This window comes from Brienomyrus brachyistius, unplaced genomic scaffold, assembly GCF_023856365.1.
Source record: "Brienomyrus brachyistius isolate T26 unplaced genomic scaffold, BBRACH_0.4 scaffold129, whole genome shotgun sequence".
Lineage (NCBI taxonomy): Eukaryota > Metazoa > Chordata > Actinopteri > Osteoglossiformes > Mormyridae > Brienomyrus > Brienomyrus brachyistius.
In genome coordinates, this window is record NW_026042404.1 from 237,771 (window position 1) to 243,728 (window position 5,958).

Here is a 5,958-nt window from a genome sequence, read left to right on the forward strand (position 1 = left end):
CATCTGGGTATTGAAGAAATCCGCCATGGCCTCCTAAAAAGACAGGCAGACACACTGAATGAAGACAGGCAGACGTCTGAAGACATCAAAACAGGCAAACGAGAAAAAAAATGACTGACAAGTCTAGTACATTTATCTATTTATTTTGCGGACACTTTCATCCAAAGCAACATACATTTCATTGAAGAAGCAGGACCAGACAGTTCCTAGAGCAAATAGTGCTTAAGGGCTGCGCTCGGGGGCCCAATGGTGAAATCACTCTGCTGCCCAAGGGATTTGAACCAACAACCTTCTTGTGACCGGCTCAGTGTCCTAACTCACTGAGCTACACATGACACCAGTATGCATGACAGAAGGCAACGCGGGACTTTGCCTGGACTCACCTCCGTCAGGCCGAAGGGGATGTTGCCGACATAAAGCCGCCTGGCCTGCCGGGTCATCTGGCTGCCGACCATCGGCACCTGGGTGGGCGTCACTGCCACGCCGCTGGTGGTGGATGTTGCCAGTAAAGCTATCGTGGGGATCTGCCCTGCAGCTGTGGGGAGGAGAAAGGGCTTCAAGACCCCAACCAGGGACGGCCAGAACATCCGGATCGTCGCCTTCATTTGCTTCTAACCCCTAGGTTTAAGCTCTCTTCACACTGTCTGAAATCATCCCAAGTGTTATTCCCTCTTTGACCAGCAGGGGGGAGGAGGGCACTCCAGAATAAATGCTTTCATTGCAACCAATATACCATAACCTTGCAATACTGAACTAGCACACATGGAAGCGTCGCATCCAAACCTTGCATTGCCTTGTACTGCATGGGGGTGATGTGCTCGAATCCCGGAGGGGGAACATCCCAGTACTTGTATGTCCTTTTCTTACGGCTTCTCCGAGGAGAGTAGCTGCCCAAACACAAAACAGAAGGTTGTTTTCCCCAAACAATACAGTGTAAACACTCAGAATCTGGCAAAAACAAACAGATGGCAGAATGTTTACATTTAACTTTGGATCGCAGGCAGTTTAAGGTCATGAGGGTGTGACCATGCGCCACTTTTTAGGCTGGCTTTGAGGTCCCATCGCTATGGCGGGGGCTACTTATAAACGCCAGTTAAAATTTAATATGGGTACAGTCCCCCTTCCCACCACGAAGAAACCAATTGGTTGATTGTGAAAGAAACTTGTTAAGAGGCCTCAAACCATGCTAGATATCAGCTTCAGTGCCTGTAACCGGGACCGTGAGGGGGGGTACCTGTGCTTCTTGTGCTCGCGTGAGCTGCTCCGTCGGTCACGACCCTTGCGGTCGCGGCTGCTGCTGCGCTTCTCGTGACTCCGCCCCCTGGAGTCCTTGCTCCAGCGGCGGTGCTTCTCGCCACGGCTCAGAGACCGGCTGCGGCTACGCTTCTTGTGTCGCTCCTTCTCCCGCTCTGGGGGACGACACCGTTGGTACCAGTGAGACGGTGGGCGGAGCGACATGACTGCCCCCCTACCATCCATTTCGATAAATCCAAGATGTGTAACTCAGAGGGATTATGAATGTGTGTCCGGATGGTTGTGGGTTTGAAGCCCATGAGTCACAGAGTAATCATATTACCAACTTCCCTGGGGTGCTGGATGCTGACTGACCCAGCGCTATGCCTTAAAAGTCACTTACGGAGACCAAGATGTGGTACGGGGTCTAACTCCCCAGTTTCCTCACCAGAATGAAGCACCTCCATTCAATTCACATATTCAATCACACCCTCCTGAAACAAACACACCCATCTCTCAATGGCTAATAATTTCAAGGGCACAAGGACATCCCCTTGAATGTCAGTCTGTTGTGAAACAATAAAAACATAACCAGACTAATTAATGATATAGGAGCACAGTGGTGAGTACAGTTGCCTCACGCCTCCGAGTCTGGAGGCCTGAATTTTGCCTCTGCTCTCTGTATGGGGAATTTGCCTGGAATAGGCTCCAGGGGAGCCTGACTAAGATAACTGGTTGGACGATGGATGGGTAATTAATATCGTTTCAATCTGACAGACAGCACTTTATTAAACTAGCAATAAAATATCACCTTTCTATCCCAGCAGGTCCTTCATATAGAAGCTTAAATAAATCCCTGAAGGTGCAGTTTTCAGTGAAGCATTTAAACGCAGGTGCTGCTCGAGGAATCAGCTTCATGCATCAGTTATAACAGCGTTACGGTAATGCACCGCTGCAAAAGTACAGACACGGAGCGGCCAATGCATCTTACGTAAATCGGTAATAACCAATTACCGCAATCGCAGGCATAGTCAGAGCGCAGATATGAATGACTGGAACTGCTAGTTTATCAAACACGGCGGCACTTAGTGCTCGTCTAGCCGAATCAGGTCGTTTCGAATGACATTTTAGTGATTTAGTGATAAGGAGCTGATATGACAAGATTGCCATTTGATAGGTACATAAATCAATCCTACTTTCGACTCCGTTGTAACGCATGTTGTATATTTCAGTTGCGTTAGTATGGCTTAAGTTTATTCAGTTTACTGGATTCTCTGCACTTTAATGAAGTTATATGTGTATTGTTATATAACTGTACATCATTGTTAGTTACTGCTATCCGCTGTAAAGGTAGATACAGGTGCAAGACTTTGCAATAACGACCTAAAAGCAGTTGTTATGATTCCAGGGAACGCGGCTGATTTTTAGAGTCTATACATCATGAAGAAACGGCGATCGTGTGAGAAAGACTTATTCTGTACGGATGACAGGGCCAGCATTTCGGACCCAAGGGAAAGGCTATTGTGCATCGGAAAGAGACAAAATCATATCATTATATAGAAAACTCGTCGTAGTATTTAAAAACCAAGTAACTAACACTGTTATTAAGTGCGGACTTTAAATCAAGTGGTCGCGGTCGTTTTTATTTGCATAAAACTTTAAACGTGATCTTGAAAATATAACGCTTGCAACAAACATCCATGCATAGTGTGTTACTGCGAATGAAAATACGCGGGTCACAATTTATGATCCAAGTGTATAATGGTAAATAATTAAATAAATAAAACCGCAGGCTTTCACATCGAGTGCACCCCAATAACGTTTCATTGAAATGTCCATGTTATGTACGCCGGGCACTGATGGATGCAGGCCTAGCGATCTCTATAACAATGCCAAGCAAAGAATGTCACTGATTTACCAAAGCGGTCAGTTTTCGGGGATCCTGCGGCAGCTGGGAGAAGAAGAATCGGGCAGGTTTCAGAATCGGCGAGCGCTCGGATAAAAGGCACCGATTTCCCAGCCGCGCTTTTCTTTTCGGAACCAGCAGAAGTGCCCTCCGCACCATCCTCGGCGCTAGGACACGCCGGCCACTTTATTACCCTAAAACAGGGAGCATACACCGATCTTCAAAGCCAAACTTACCTTGCCGATTTTCGCTTAACTGCTTCTCAAACTCATCGAAATCGGACATTTTTCAGTCCGTACTAAAGACGTATTGCAAAATAAGCAGAGGTCCAACAGTAGGCCTTTGAATGGGCTACAGGCTGCATTGGGTTCTGCTGCTTTTTCTTCCGAGTCGCCTGCCCCCTCCTCCCCCGAAGTCATCGGCTCTTCCTCGGTTGTATCAGCACACAGGTTCGGAAACATTCGATGCGCATTACCGTCCCCTCCTGCACTGGAGGGTTAAGGACAACGTGATTATATCGAACCAAAATTGAAATGTGCAAGTTGACTTTCCTAGTTATACGTCTTCATTTTTATTCTGGGTTTAACAACCATGAGTTTATGACGTATTTTACATGATTAGTTGGCGACTGGACCTTATTGTTTATATCTCTTATTAAGGATCCATCCATCCATACATCAATTATCAAAACCACACACTTACAATCCGAGTCTAGTTTCATATGCTGCGCTGCTGAGCGACCCGCAGAATATTATGCATGAGTACAAGTCACAAGCCCCGTTTCCACTAACACGGGGCCGGTTCTAGCTTGGTGCCTTTTGAGACCGAGGCAAAAAGATGCAGACTCTCCCCGTCGGGGAATCGAACCCCGGTCTCCCGCGTGACAGGCGGGGATACTCACCACTATACTAACGAGGAGATGTACGCGCACTACTTTTACATCTTCAAGATAAACAGCGGATGACTACTAACATTTGCGAGTAATCAATGACTGAGCTTCATGTCATGACCATGGTGCTCAAGAGAAGAAAAAATACATAATGTACGTCCACTGATACCAGAACAACCATATAGCTTTATACTAAGACGATGATTAAACGGAAAATTCCTTTACAAAACACTGCCACAAAATCATAGTTTCGCAATATTACATCGTGCAACGGGACACAGTGTAAGTACGTGAAGTCGGTAATTAAATCAAGAAAAAAAAGTGAGAGGAAAAGAATACTTTTCTATTATCATATTTTCTAACTGGCCAAACTGAGTCATATTTTGATTATACACACTAACAGAAAAACAGTGCAAATCTCCGGTAGTCCGTTTCACTTGCGCTCCGCTATGGGGCAGTAACAAGCAGAGCTTAAGTGTGGAAGGAAAAAAAAAAACACAGGACAGCATCAATCCCAACTTCACAAACGCCGAGATCGAGATGCTGTAAGCATGACAATTAACATCTTTATCCAAGGGAACAGCTGCAAGACACAGATGCCGCGCCTAACAAAGGTAGGATCGATTCCGAAGTTCAGGCATTTACAGACGCGGACTCTTCTGGAGTTGATTTTTTTCGGGAGATACGCATCAACTTCAAAAGTATGAACCGCATTATATCTATATCTGTTATGACGTTGTAGCTATTGATACTGATGCATCACAAAAAATAATTTAAATGTTTTTTCATTCTGACATATGTTCGTTCGGACGAGGATTTTATTATATGAGATAAGTTTTTAAATGAAAACTTTTTTTAATCTATATGATTAATTCTCGAATCTAAGCCAGACTTCACATAAATCATTCATTCATAAATATAATGGAACATACAACATCCAGGTATCCATGAAATTTATGATCAGGCTATACGTTTGTGATAACAACAAAACAACACAACATGTATATTTACAATATATGGGCCTATTGTTTAATATTGCCTCCAAATTATAGCCAGACAATAACGCAATAGGCCGACATCAAACTATTTTCATGTAAAACAAAAGTGCTGGCAGTTTGCTTGTGCTTACAGACCCCGCCTTGAGCCCATCCAGAAAGATCCCAAAAATAACCGACAAGCAAAGGTTGTAACAATCTGAGCATGTTTAGTTTAATGTAATCAGGAGCCGAATTAATAACGCGAATAAATGATCAAACCGAAAGTCTGTAGTCGGGAATATCCGATAACGTCTTTGACGTGCAGTTAAGATAGTCAGAGGAAAAACCTTGTAGTTTACTTATATATATGCCTAAATATATGAGTGTGTCTCTCCGGTGATTTAATGATGAATATAACGATTACATATCAAATCACACATTAAGCAATTATTATATTACTAGGTTGAACGTTTTCACTATGTCTGTCGTCACCTTGATTTCACGATTTTGACTATTCTTCTTATCCCAGATTGAACAAGTCATTGTGGCGATGCAAGATCCCGACATGGGGATAAAGATGAAGAATCAAAGACTGTTAATCACAGTGATTCCACATGCGATGACAGGTGCACGATACATATTTTACTTTTTAAAATAAATTTTTCATGCCGCCCGGGTTGTCTTACACCCGGCCGTGCAGTGTCCCGGGGGCCGGGTCCTAATGGTCATTTAAGCCCTTCACAGGAAAGCCCATACATCGGCGGTCTTCGGGAATCCTGTGCATTAAGACTGTCATCGATCTCCTTGCGCTCATATTTATTTATGTAATTTATTTATCGAGTTCAGCGTTTTTGATTTATGACGGCTTAATGCATTTCTCGACTCTAACTAGATGCCTTCCTCGCTATGCCTTCCAGGAAATGATATCGTGGAGTGGCTAATTCAGAAGTACT

At 44.2% G+C, this 5,958-nt stretch overlaps 1 non-coding gene across 1 annotated transcript; it reads right to left on the reverse strand.

The window, feature by feature from the left end:
* Positions 1 to 3,985: 3,985 nt before the first annotated feature.
* Positions 3,986 to 4,057, reverse strand: trnad-guc (transfer RNA aspartic acid (anticodon GUC)). The gene has a single exon. It is a non-coding gene; the product is annotated as a tRNA-Asp (tRNA).
* Positions 4,058 to 5,958: the final 1,901 nt, after the last annotated feature.